The sequence below is a fragment of the Anas acuta genome, chromosome Z, assembly GCF_963932015.1.
Source record: "Anas acuta chromosome Z, bAnaAcu1.1, whole genome shotgun sequence".
NCBI lineage: Eukaryota > Metazoa > Chordata > Aves > Anseriformes > Anatidae > Anas > Anas acuta.
In genome coordinates this window covers 18,663,286-18,676,588 of record NC_089017.1, presented here as the reverse complement: position 1 = coordinate 18,676,588, position 13,303 = coordinate 18,663,286, and the positions used below count along the sequence as shown (strand labels likewise).

At 42.0% G+C, this 13,303-nt stretch overlaps 1 long non-coding RNA gene across 8 annotated transcripts in view; it reads right to left on the bottom strand.

Moving 5' to 3' along the window:
* The window catches only part of LOC137848069 (uncharacterized), a 95,147-nt gene that overhangs the window by 76,460 nt on the left and 5,384 nt on the right, over nt 1–13,303 (bottom strand). For 5 of the 8 annotated variants that reach the window (XR_011091163.1, XR_011091165.1, XR_011091159.1 and 2 more), the window contains 2 exons: nt 3,934–3,985; nt 3,457–3,610 (listed from right to left, as the gene is read on the bottom strand). This is a non-coding gene — a long non-coding RNA (uncharacterized lncRNA). Of the gene's footprint in view, nt 1–3,456; nt 3,611–3,933; nt 3,986–6,022; nt 6,131–13,303 lie in introns of all 8 variants that reach the window. The other 3 variants (XR_011091166.1, XR_011091164.1, XR_011091160.1) reach the window with 1 other exon arrangement.

Sequence of the window (13,303 nt, the reverse complement as noted above, 5' to 3'; positions counted from 1 at the left end):
ACATGAATCCATGCACCTACACCATTCAGTGTCAAAGAGTTCACAGACAAGCCATACGTCCCTGGAACAGATCGACAGCACAGCAGGCAGAGGCTCATGTGCTGGGAACCACCCGTCTGTTCTGCAGCCATCACCTGTCAACAGGGGCAGCATAAAGGAAAGTTTTTGAAAAAGAGATGAATGTGGACCAAAAGGTTGAATGTCATGAAGGGAAAAGGAGAAAACGAAGTATCAGTAATGTTTGCATTATTTGGTTTTCTTTTCTTTCTTTCTTTCTTTCTTTCTTTCTTTCTTTCTTTCTTTCTTTCTTTCTTTCTTTCTTTCTTTCTTTCTTTCTTTCTATATAATATATTATTACAAATAATTGCTTTTTAAAACCTCAGCATATAATCATACTAGGCATTCTGGGCACTATCATTTTATTTATTTAACTGGCATATTCCATGTTTTCTTGAAGAAGAGCTATTCATTTTGTGCAGAAATTTTGAGTTTATCGTTAGACTTACAGCATTCAAGCAGAAAACAGGAAGACATCTAAGGGAAGCAAAATATTTGAAAAAATGAGAACAGGAGAAACAAAGAGAATGAATTCCTAGGCTTATAAGAATGTTGGTGATATCTGAAATGGGTAAGAGTTTTCATGGTGGAGCTGCTACTTGTTTTGTACATGCAAAGACCATGACTGCATCTCAGTGTAACAACCTGCCTACTGACCTGCAGCAGTCTTACAAAATGCCAGGCAGCAGAAAGGTGGAATGCAAGAGGGGTTTTGCTGACTTCTGTGGGTAAAAGACAAGTGGTGGAGAGACATCTGCCAGTGGTGATCCAGTTATCAGCCAGGATTTCAACATTGAGGAGATTTCTTAGTGTGGGCAGACAGAGAAGAGGAAAGTGAAGAAGACTTAAAACATGTCTGTTTGCTCAATTGCTTTGTTATGAATCTAAAGGATTCGACTGAAGGAACTCAATTGTACTTTTCAAATTTTCAAATTTTCAAATATAAGTGTTTCAATTTGTTTGTGGAAAATGATGGAACACAGCTCACAGAGCAATCAAATTCTCTTGCACATGTCATTCAGGATGGTGAGGTTGTCTTCACTCCTTTCATAGCCCTCCAGAGCTTTCTGCTTGTAATGGTTCATTATCACTGCTGTACCTGGGAGCCCATAGGCAAAACTGAGCATGGAGCAATGTGTTCAGAGCCTACTTGCATGCTTGCAAAGAAGGGGAGCATATATGCACAGACAGAGGCATAATCAAGGGGACAAAGCCAGCTCTGAAAAGACATCACTAATGTCCCAGAGAGGCAGTTGGCCCTTAAACAAGATCTTTTCACCAGTGTATTCCAGGATTTAATTACATTACAATGGATGGCAGGAATTCATCCTCCTACAGCTACGTGGGGATATAGAGATTACTGAAGAGTAGGTAAAGAGCTGAGCATATTATAGCATTAGAACTGATTTATGCCCTGTTACTGAACTTAGCTTTAAGAGAAGAAAAGAAATTCCTTTGCTTATAAAGAAAAAGAAAATGCATCAGTGTTGAAAGAAATTCGGCAATAAAAGGAACTCATAATTCAATGAAGAGGAAAAAAAAAAAAAAAAGCAAACAGGGAAACTATGTGATACAATCTCAATAAATATTGTGAAAACAGTCCAGATGCTTCTTCACATGATTTCTATAAAACTCCTTTGGCTTGCAACATGCCACTGCATTTACCAGTTCTAGAAAGGAGCCATATACTTTCACATCAACTACTAGATGTCAAAATAACCGGGGCAGTTGCAAAACAGTTGCTGCAGCAGAGAGGAAATAAAAGTATATGTATATATATTTATGTTTTTGGTACACACAATATGGAGCAGAAGGGCTATTTTGTGTTTAATTTTTATAATATTGTGAAAGGGTTTTAGTGCTTCAGGATAATTTTCACAGTTCGTTAAGGATGTTTTTCTGTTTCCTATGTTTTTCTCTGTATTGTGCTGACAGCTTAATTCTAAGGCTGATGGACTTCGATACAAGACCAGGGGAAAATTTGTTTTTTTCCAGCTCCAACTCGTGAGCCAGATGCAACAACCACTTGTTTAGGGACCACGTCCCATGCTCAGACTTTGAGCTCGATGGTCCCTTTTGGCCTGGGGGCATGATCATTGCAGCCCTAGTGGTACACAAGCTCAGGTCAGCCTCCACTACAGCCAAAAATACTTTTTACTGGTAGCTTGCAAAGCATACCTCTACCTCACAAAACACCCATAAAAACAAGGCTAATGCTAAAGGCTTGCTTCACAAAGAGCTATCACATGCTATTAATTTTATCTGCCAACATTGCTATCCAGTGCTCAGCTACCTATAGCCCAAAGGCAAGCAGCAGCTTATTTTGGGCTCCTGGAGTAACATCCCCTTCCCTACAAATGTTACCTGGCATACAGATTATTTGCTGAATGAAGCCACTGTGCTGACCTCAGGCATGTACGTGAGTTCTTCCACTCACTCTCTTCCAAAAGTAACATAGCACACAGCAAAGGCCCAGAGTTTAAATTCCATTAAGAAGTTTACTACAGAAGAGTGATCATTTAATAGGATCATGAAATTGCTTGTAATACAATGTGAACTTTAGCACAAGACAGCATAGATATTTTAAATAAAGACACATTAGCCTTGTGTTTGTTAATTTATTCAAAGTTTCAAAGACGAATTATAAATTTATCTCTATATTATGCAATACAGCAATTTCAGTCTTCATTTAAAAAGTCGGATTTATCAAACATACCAATGCCTGCTGGAAGTATCAGAGCACAGCGTTGCTTAGAAATCTAGCTGCTGTGCCCTGAAAATAGGGCAGTAATCTCTGGTAATCCCCAGGTATTTAAGATTACCATGGAATAACACTAGAAATAGCTTAGCAAATGATTTAAGAATGCCTCAGACTGTAATTATGTGCAGATAAAGGTCACCGGGTAGAATATTTCTGGTGTGGTTTGGAGTTCATAAGAACAGTAAGGGTCTTATTCTAAGGCACTTTAATTCCATCTTGCATAATTGAGGTGGAAAAGTAGCAGCATGACGGTATCTGAGTTAATTTCTTGGTAATCGGTATGCTTCTAATAGGATTTTTGCACTGAACAAGAGGGTAGTCAGACAGTATGTGAAGCAAGGGTCAAGGAAAGAGAAAAAAGAAAGTGAGAGTTTGGAAAGCTCCCAGGGAGAAGCATGTCCTGAACTGTTTGCTCCTCTTCCACAAATAAAAAAAGCAGAAACCTTCACAAAACTGTGAGGAAAAATATTTGTGCTCATCACAAACCTATTACTGGTGGGCCATGTTCCTACTCTCAGCCAATGTCCCTACTCTTACCTTGAGCCCTCTTATCCCAAGGCACTTGGCCACCGGAGGAGCACCCTCCAGACAACAAGTTTGGAACAGCTGCTTTGCAAAAACAAGCCTTGTCTCATTACCTTTGTTACTTTTCACTTGTGAGTATGCCCTAGGCAGGGCCTGGCCAGGAAGGGTCAGGCACCCTCACCCCCAGGGGATGGAGCCCAGGATGGGTGCATGGCTCACGGCATCTCCTGAGCTTCAGCTGCTGCCCTGGAACCAGCATGCTGGAGCCTGAAGGGTATGAAGGGTATGAGCACGATCACAGGCAATCCGTGAATGTTAACAACAAATGACAGAAAGACAAAAAAAAAAAAAAAAAAAGCGAAAATATCAATGAACATGGTGTTCACAAATCAGCTAGAACAAGCGTTAATTATTAGAAAACACCCACTGTCACTGTGATCAAGATTTGGAACGAAGCTATAATTACAGCATTAGCTTTCATCCCCAAACGACTAATGAATCAGGGAACTGACATTTACAGCGATACTTAATTAAAAAAAGAAAAAAAAAAAAAAAGGGAAAAAAAAAACATAACAGAAACAATGGCATACCAAATTTGCCTTCTTTCAAGTCATGGGAACTTCACTAATACCCAGGGTTCCTCTGAAAAAAAAACAGAATAATATAGATTTATAATAAAGAAAAGAATTCATTACAATAAAAATAATGTTTGGAGAAATTACATGTAAATTATATTTTGCCAGGAAGCCAAAACTGACAATCAAATAAAAATGCCCTGAATAGTCATTATGGTGGCACAGATGTTCTCCTGCCATATTTCACATTGACTCTTTCTGTTCAAGTTGCTCTAAAATAGATAATTGAATAAGAGTCTGTAACAGCAGGCTACAGAGCTTTCTGTCCAGTTTGGCTTCACAGACCTATTCTTTCCAGTTTTGTTCACAAACCTATTATTGCTGGGCTGTATTTCCTGGATATCGAATGTGGTGAACGCTATTTTAAAGATATATGTTTTGCAGAAATATGAGCTCCACAGCTGTTGCAGAGCCTTTTTAAGCCCTCTGCACTGCATGCCATTAGCGTTTCATAGAATTTGACTGAGAAGTTCAAAACGAGGGCAAATGGGCAGTTCTCAGAAGATCAGCTAATTCAGTGGGTAGGAGAGAGTAAGTGCTCCAAGAAATCATATTGAAATCTGCCGAAAGTGCTGAGTCAACAGCAAACTTTGCATACAGAGTCTGCTAACTGGTTTCAGGGACAGATTATGCCTGTGCCTATGAAACTTTGCTTTTTATTCACGAGAGCTATTAAGGACTTTCATTTCAAATGGGTCTTGGAGATCAGACATCCATATCCTGTCTGAAAGTCCCTGCGACTCTGATGCCATTGTTTGCTTAGGACCAGGGATAGATGATTAATAGATTTTGTCAGTTTGCTGTAACTCAGTAAAATAAAATAAAATAAAATAAAATAAAATAAAAATAAAATAAAATAAAATAAAATAAAATAAAATAAAATAAAATAAAATAAAATAAAATAAAATAAAATAAAATAAAATAAAATAAAATAAAATAAAATAAAATCAGCTCCCATCAGGAAAGCAAGAACTGGGAAAATATCACGTGCAATTGGCAGAAGTGTTTCGAATGGTTCAAGTGGGAAGCTGTGTTTTTAACGTTAAATACAGGTAAATTTCACAATCAAGCACTGCTTGCACCACTGCAATGAAGAGTTCATCCTTTTTCACACAAACTCTACCAGTAAAAGTTTTTAACAACTCTGCAATTGCTTTTGATTTGCACAGATTTAACCATCATAACTATTTTACCAGCAAAATACACACCTGGCAAATCTCAGCTATATTTCTTGTGGCCCTTTGAGAATGACCACACAAAGTTCAGTCTCCTCTGTAGATATTGCCCTCAAATTTTGTTTCAGGATGAGACCCAAACTAAAGCACGTTTATTTTATTTTGGCGTTTGTGAGTGTCAGAGCAGAGCTTTGCCTTGCTTGGTGCTGGCAGGGCTTCCAGCATGTGCCAGGGAGCTGGTGTCTCTCAGCGCTTTACACCAGCCCCATCCTAGTTTGGCAGCTTGAAGGCAGAGCTGAGTCCCACCGGAATGAATTTTTCCTTTTGTCCACCATACGCTCATGCTCACACTGTCACCTTGTACAGTCTGCCAAGCATATCACTCCAGCCAGAAATTGCCAGCGGTCTCTGCCCCATTGCCTTGCATAAAACAAAAAAGATACTGAGAGTAACCAAGCAGTGGCCCTGCCACATGCCAAGGGAGCAGAGCAGGCCCTGGCTATGGGAGAAGCTCCTCATCTCTGTGTGAGGTGACATTGCCTGCCCTGAGCTTGATCAATGCCAAATAAAAGGGGGGAGGAGGAAGGGAAAGGAGGGGGTAGAGGCACAATTTTGCACATACTGAAGCAACATCTGACGAGCCAGACTTCACATCAGAGTTAATACATTTGTGAGCAAACCACCTTCAGAATCAAGTCACAGTCCACAGAAATTGCCTCCATAGCCCCCAGATATGCCAGACCAATGCACAGTCTTGCAGGAAGGCTTGGACTGACATCCATATGTGATTCCTGAGGGCTACATACAGTGCAATCTGCTGCAATTTGTTCACTAGCAGACAGGCCTTTAAACAAGAACAAGCTCCCCACCTCGTCTCCGTCAGCAGTCACTTGGTGTTCAGATGCAGTCCCTTGCCATGTGCTCTCAAATTCATTATTTCTTCTCTTGCTTCTTTTAATTAGAGCAGCTCCTTGTGGCTGAAAGGAAGCATGTGAGCTCAGCTGATTAAGTGGGGGAGCATTTTACTTGCCAGCATATCAGTTTGGGAAAAAAGAAACTGCCACCAATAGAAGTTTAAAAGGCTCAGCTATGCCATGGGTTGTCTTTAGCATAGAGGTTTACTTCTGAGCAGTTCCTGGTATTGTAAATTTCAGAATTTCACTCACTGCTGTTTAGTTAAATTTTTTAGTTATTTTTTTTTTCTCTCTCCTCTGACCCCCTGAGACATCCAAATCCCAACATTGCCCTTTGTACTCAAGTGAGAAGCCCTGAGATACCATCAGGCATTTCATCCAAGAAAAACTCAGGCTCGGTCCTAAAATGCCCCTCCTTGCCTGGTAAAGACAGAAGCTGAGGAGCTTTCATCAGGAAAAAAAAAAAAAAAATAATAATAATAATAATTTGGACCCTAAGACACAATCATCATGGAAACAGGGTTCACCCTCTAGAACAGGTCAGTGATATGTTATGGTACAGACCCAGCATGTTTATCCTGCACATCAAAAATGTAACTTACTTTATGCAAAACTGGTAAAGTTTTCTGTCTTGGTTTGGGTTTGTTTTGCTTTGTTTTGTTTTAGTTTTGCTTTGCCTTTAAATAAGAAGATTCAGTAAGAGCATCCCAAGCTGTGAGGCTGTATTAGGCTTCCAATCTGAAGTACTTTCAGGGGTAACTGCCAGTCTTTCCCTGATGCATCTGAGAAAAACCTGTGCTACAAAGATGGCTGATGTGAGGAAAGCAGCTCTGTATGTTTCCTCTGGAGGTTCTTGCTCTCCATGGCACGGCTGTGGTCACATTGCTAGCAGCTCCATGTGAGTGCTTAGGGCCCCACAAACAGTGCTGCTCACAGTTGTTGCCTGCAAGCTGCTGTGCCTCTGTGGCAGGGGCTCCCCGTAGCCATGAGGCTGCTGCTTGCTGGCCCCAAGGTCTCTGATCAGTGAGGCAGATAAGTGACAACCAGCCTGTTTTTCCTCTCACATTTCATGACCAAACTGCCTCCGGATACCACTGATCACAGCGTGTTTCCTGCCAGAAATAACTGCAGCCCAGGCTTTCTCGGGTACACACATTCATGCTTTTCTACCGCCTGTTTCATCCTATGCACCATCCAGGAGAGCTACCAGGGAAGGAGATGTCTGCAAGGCTGTTTACTACCTTACCTCCATTCCCCTTCTATAGCCCTCAGCCTTCATCACCAACTTGCAAATCTGCATCCTCACTGTGACTGTGAACATGGTTTCACATCTCAAAGCATAACCACTACAAAACACCTAGAGTTTGGCTATTTTTGCCTTCATCACTCTCCTGCAAGGGCACCGCAAGCCCTGCCATGGGTCTGGCTATTCCCTTCTTTGAGCCCATTTGCAGCCTTGGCCTCCAAAACATCCTGTGACAATGAGTCCCCCCATTTAAGCACGCAGGGTGTAGGGAAGGACTTCCTCCTCTTTGTTTTAAACCCACTGCCTGGTATCTTCATTGGGTGTCTGTGACTGTGGGAGCTCTCAGTGAATAACCATTCCCCCATTACCTTCTCTGTACCATTCATATTTTTTTTATAAACTTCAGCCTCCTAAGGCCAGACAAAGACTGACAAAGCCTCGTAGGGTCAGACAGCAGAAACCAGCAGACACATCCCCTCACACCACATTGGGGAAAAGACCTGGAAAATTCAGCTCAAAGTACCTGCATCCATACAGAACTGCTTCAGTATCACCACAGACTAAGCAGCAGCAGAGGGGTGATACCGAAAACACCTCACTGCAACCTGAGGGCAGGCAGAAAGGAGCGCTCCATCGGGTAGGAGCAGCAAAGAGTTCACACAGATGTAGCGCGGTTAGGAGGCATGCCTCTTTTTATGAAAACTATCGTAGGATTTGTATTGCTAGATGTGTATTTGAAACTGAGCTTTGCACCTAGTTTCTCAGTTTCCTTTCTTCTGCTTGAACCTGTTATGAAGTCATAAATATTATGGCCTTTAATCTCTTTTTGTGGAAATAAGTTACACCAGAAATCCAGCACAGCTTTAGTACAAGACTGGGTGTGCATTGTGTCTGTCTGTGCATTAAGGTTACAGGAGAAAATCCATTTAAAATAATGTATATTACAACAATAATATATCATTATTTCTCAGTAAAAAGCGGCAGCTTGTTTCCAGCATGTGAGAGTGTTGTTCTGAACCCAAGAAGCTGAGGTGGTACCTCTTGTGCAGTTACACTGCGCTGAGTGTTCAACACAGGCAGGCAGTACATCTTGTGTTAATTGTTAAATTGCAGCTCATTCAGCCACCAGGAGACTTCCAGCTAGGAATACCCAGCTGGTTTATTTCCTCTTTCCTGTATATTTGCCAGATCACTGCTGTACCCAGCACCTCACTTCCTCCTTCCAAGGGCAAACCCTCCCAGAAAATAAGCAGCAGCAACCCCTGAATTGCAGCTGCTGGAGTAGTTAATTAGACGTAGGGTGCTGGTGGCAATGCCGTGGGGACAAGCAGCTTGTGTCCATGGCTCTGGCAGGGCTGCAGGGGTGTTGCTTCAGGGCAGGGCTGGAGGTCACTATGCTCTGGTAGGGGCAGCTCCCCTTGCTCCCAGCTCTCATGTCACAGGTTTGCAGAGCAGCCCCAGTGGCACCTTGTTGCCTGTCACAGCAAGATGCCATGCAGGGGAAGGACAGAAAATAACGTTTTCACAGTTTTCTGTGAGAAGGAAACATCAGCCTTTCTTCCAGCAGGTTATATCAAAATAGCATTTTGGTATCGGGACTGCCAGAAAAGGGGAAGGAGGCCTTCAGCTGACCAGGCTGCCCTTACCACCATATGTCCTGGACCAGGGTCTCACCACAGAGCCCTGCCAGTGGTCCCTTCCTCTTGGCTGAGCCAAGTCCACCTTGGGCAGGTCACAGATGGATGAAACACCAATAGCAGCAGCAGGCTCCTAAGTGCCAGATTCATTGCAACAACCTTAAGGTCATAATTTGGCATTGGCATAGGCATTTATTTTGAAAGGGATTATCCTATGTCTCACCTCTGTTACTTAATAACAACCTAGCTAAAGCTGTACTGCAATGAATATGGCAACGGAGAGAAGATCGCTATGCAGATCAGATACCCATCATTAACTTGGAGAGTGATAATGAGTAAGGTTAATAGCACTGCTGAGTAGAGAGAGTTTATCGTGCTGAATTTAGATGAGATCTGCAGCCAAACTTCCTGAAGATTTCACTTGCGGATGCGCCTTTCATTTCCACATAGGGGGCAGAAGAATGTACCACAGTTCCAGGCTGGATCCGTATTTCTGATGTCAGCCCATCACCAGGACTCGCATTTTTCATTTTGGACCCTTCTCCTCTTCTCCCCATAAAGACTTTCACAATAGAGTCTCCAAGCTCTCCGCTCTCCCCAACAGCTTTATAACACACGTATAAGAGAAGCTCTTTCTTTAAACATTTCCCATCGCATCAGCGCATAGCAGAATAGATTAATCTCCAAAGACATGGCCTGTAATGAAGCCAGCACACCATGGCAATGCAAATGCCAGAGCAATCAGGGGTAGGAGAAGGTGAATATCACAGACTACTGATTTATCATTACACTGGTGTGACCTTGTTAAAACTATCTAGAAATACGTGCTAGTTTAGGCAAATCTCAACCTGTTCTCTGGCCAAAATGTTCCTCGCAGGACAGCAGGTCTAAACAGGCATTATTCAGTACTATTTGGTTCTCAGTGAATCACTACACATAATTTCCAAAAGCTCACTAATAATGTGTTGGACCGAAGGAATAACTCCCTGTGGATACCAAGGAAATAAAGTGCTTTATAGCCCTATCCCACCTTTCACCCAGGGAGCACCCAGTCCTTTATGAACTCTTGCATTTACCTTCACCGCCTGGGGGGTCTGGGGATAAAAAGTATTGGAGACAATCACCTCTAACACAGAACTGCAAATTTCTTATAAAAATATAACATTGACGTATTTTTTTTCCACAGGGTTTTTCTATTACCATTTCTCTCTTCTCAAATTTTAATTGCAAAATATATTCCAGGTTGACAAGATAACTTTAAGAAGTGAAGAGGCTGAATAAAACTTATCCTAAAAGAGTCCTGAGTCACCTTGATCATTCTCCAAAGACAGGGCATACCAGCACTGGAGTAATACTCCTCCTTCTACAATGTGTTTCTAGTTACTCACTGCAAAGCCATTAAAACAGCTGTATATGGCACAACGTGACATGAACCAGCAATTCTCCAGCAGCTCAAATGTAAGCAGACTCTCTTTCCAAGGAGAAACTGCAGTTCAGCCACCTTCGTGTCAGTGAATGTCCCAGACTTCTTAGTATCCAACTGATAAGCACTGGTATGGTTCAACAACTGAAAAACATCTCAGATAAAAACCCATTTGCCTTCCAGTAGATGCCTGGGGGAGATTTAAATTATTTCTACCAAAGTGATCAGTATTCCGCATGACGCTTTGCAAAGGAATTAAAGAAAATCAATTTCCTTCAGACCTTCCCATTTCTGAGCTTTTTTATGAGTCAATGACAGCTGAAGTGTTTGCATCATTAATGAGGTCTTTCAGCACATAATACCTCAAACGCTGTGCAAGGGCTCTCTCGGGATGGATAAAGAAAACTCGCTAGTTCTGATCTCCGGACTTCAGAGCCGGCACCAGGAAGCACGGCTGCATTACACCTCTCGTAAGTGCATACACATATATCCTTTTTAAACTAGCTTGCATTATGCAGGCTAGCTTTTTCTTTTTTCTTTCCTTTTTTTTTTTTTTTTTTTGCTAGCTCTTTGAGCCCAGCTGCATTCATATGAAACACCCCAGACTCCGTAGGAATCCAGAAAAGCAAAGGCACCAATACGTGCTAGACATTTCAAATCTTGGAGGCAGTGCCTGAAGGAAAAATAGGTAGTTCTTCAATGTTTTCCTGAAACACAGTGTGAATTGCAAGGCATAGTATGGCTGTTCATTTTCTCTCATTTATCCCAAAATTGGAAGGTTTGGCCTGAGAGGTTTCCAGCCTAAAACTGTAATTTTAGCACAGCAATTGTTAGCAAATTATTTCATGGCAGAGATGTGCAGAAAAAAAAATAATAATAATAACATGGAGAGATGGTTACTCATGCTCACTGCCTCTTAGGATAACTGAAAAATAACCTCTCTAAGAGTTTGTCCTTGTTGTTGAACACTGCCTCTCCAGAAATGTGTTTGGTGGGACCAATGCTTGCTAGCCAGCCCTGCCAGCCCAGAAGCACCTTGAGCTGGAGGAGCCTCCTGCTGACTGATGGGCAGGAGAGTCCCGGACTGTCCCCAGACCCCTTTTTCTTACTGAGAGAAAGCTGCAGGTTGTACTCACACCCTGCCATTGCATTCAGTTTGGTTTGCCAGTCGAAAGTTCACTGTCACACTAAGGGGAAATTTACTCTCTGAGCAGCGAGGGTCCCGTGGGCAGGCCGTGGCTCTGTACCACAGCTGCCCATAGCTCTGCAGTGCCCACCTGGCTTGGTCTGTTGACAATCTTTCTTCTCATTTGATGGTGAAGTCTTTGGTGCCATATCTACCCTCCTCCCTCCACTCTCTTAGCACAGGGGGGTGCACAGCTGGAGCAGAGTACACAGGGCAGTAAGCAACATGCACGAAGTTCAAACACATTGATATGCAAAACTGGTGGAAAGAAAAGGCCTTCCAGACCCAACAGCAATCAGATCAGGGCATGAGGTTGTCACCTCTACCTTAATGTTTGGTGTTTGCATGGCTGTTTATGCAAACCACCTTCAATGAAAGAATATTTGTGGAAATCCCATTTTACTGGAGAAAAGGCTGTCTTCAATGACTGCAGCAACAACTAGCACCTAACTATACAACATGAACTTTACAGCACAAATATTTTTTAGATAACAACTCAAGTTTAGGGAAAAGCCCCTGCTTGCTGATGCTTGAGCTAATGCACTTCATTACAAGAGTCTGACCATCCTGTTAATTGGCTAGATGATGCAGTCATTAAGATAAATGAGCTACACTTTTGCAGGACTAGCAATTCAGGAATCCATGCTGCCTTATTATCTTACAGAGAATAACAGACTGTAAATAATGCAGACATGTAATTAAGCCAACTAAACATTAAACAAAAACAAAAACAAAACAAAGCAACAAAAAAAAGCAAATTCTAAGGGTTCTCTTGTTTTTCCCCTTCTGTCAAAAGACATCAGCTACCAGATATCCCACAGGTTTCCCCAAACAGCCCTCCAGAATTGTTTGCATGTCTCAAACATCATAATTAGCTAGATTAAAGGGTTTAATGCCTTTTCTTCATGAAGTGACTAAATTAAAGGCACATCTAAGGGAAGACAGATATTCATGCACAAGAGATTCCTACCATCTTTATGGTTTGATTATCTTTTGGCTGTTGTAAGGAGAAGAGGCAGTCTGGATGCTTATGAGGTAATCTGTGCAATTTAAGCAATGCCAGACATTTACAACATGTATTGGAAGATGCAAACCCAACATAGATCTGTAATAAATTCAAAATGCAGAAATTAAACTAGAACCATATCTCAGCCTTGTATGGGGAATTAACTAGGACATGTACTACAATTTAGCGTAACACACACTCTGTGCAGGGAGCACACAGGTCTCTCAGACCGGCCCAGCTGCAGACACACAGCTTCCCTGATTCTCTGCCGTGAAAAAGAAGGCATTTGGCTCTTTTCTTGCAGGTCAAATACCAGCACTGAGGTGGAGCAAAGGACAAGGGTGAGGAATTACTCTCTTCCTCCAGAGGAAGTATTTGCCTAGCTTTTACACGTCTGCTGACATCAGGTTGGACATGGTCTCAAATCACCAATTCCAGCCTAAAAGCACCTACCAACCCAGCCCAAGGACCAAGGTGACAATTACTAGTTAGGACTCTTCACCAGAGAAGTCACTATTTGAACTAGAACTGGTTTTGAAACATTTTATCATGAAACTTTCACATGGGGAAGGAAACCTGACTGTCACCTAGTATAAAAAACTGTTCAGGGACTACAGCTCCAAGGAGAACTTTGTCTACGTCCAGGACTACTGAATATTCTGGTAAAGGTAAGAGCCATCCTATGCAGCCACTGCCTATGACTTCAAAACATCCTTCTGTTGCAGTTTGCTCTTTGCA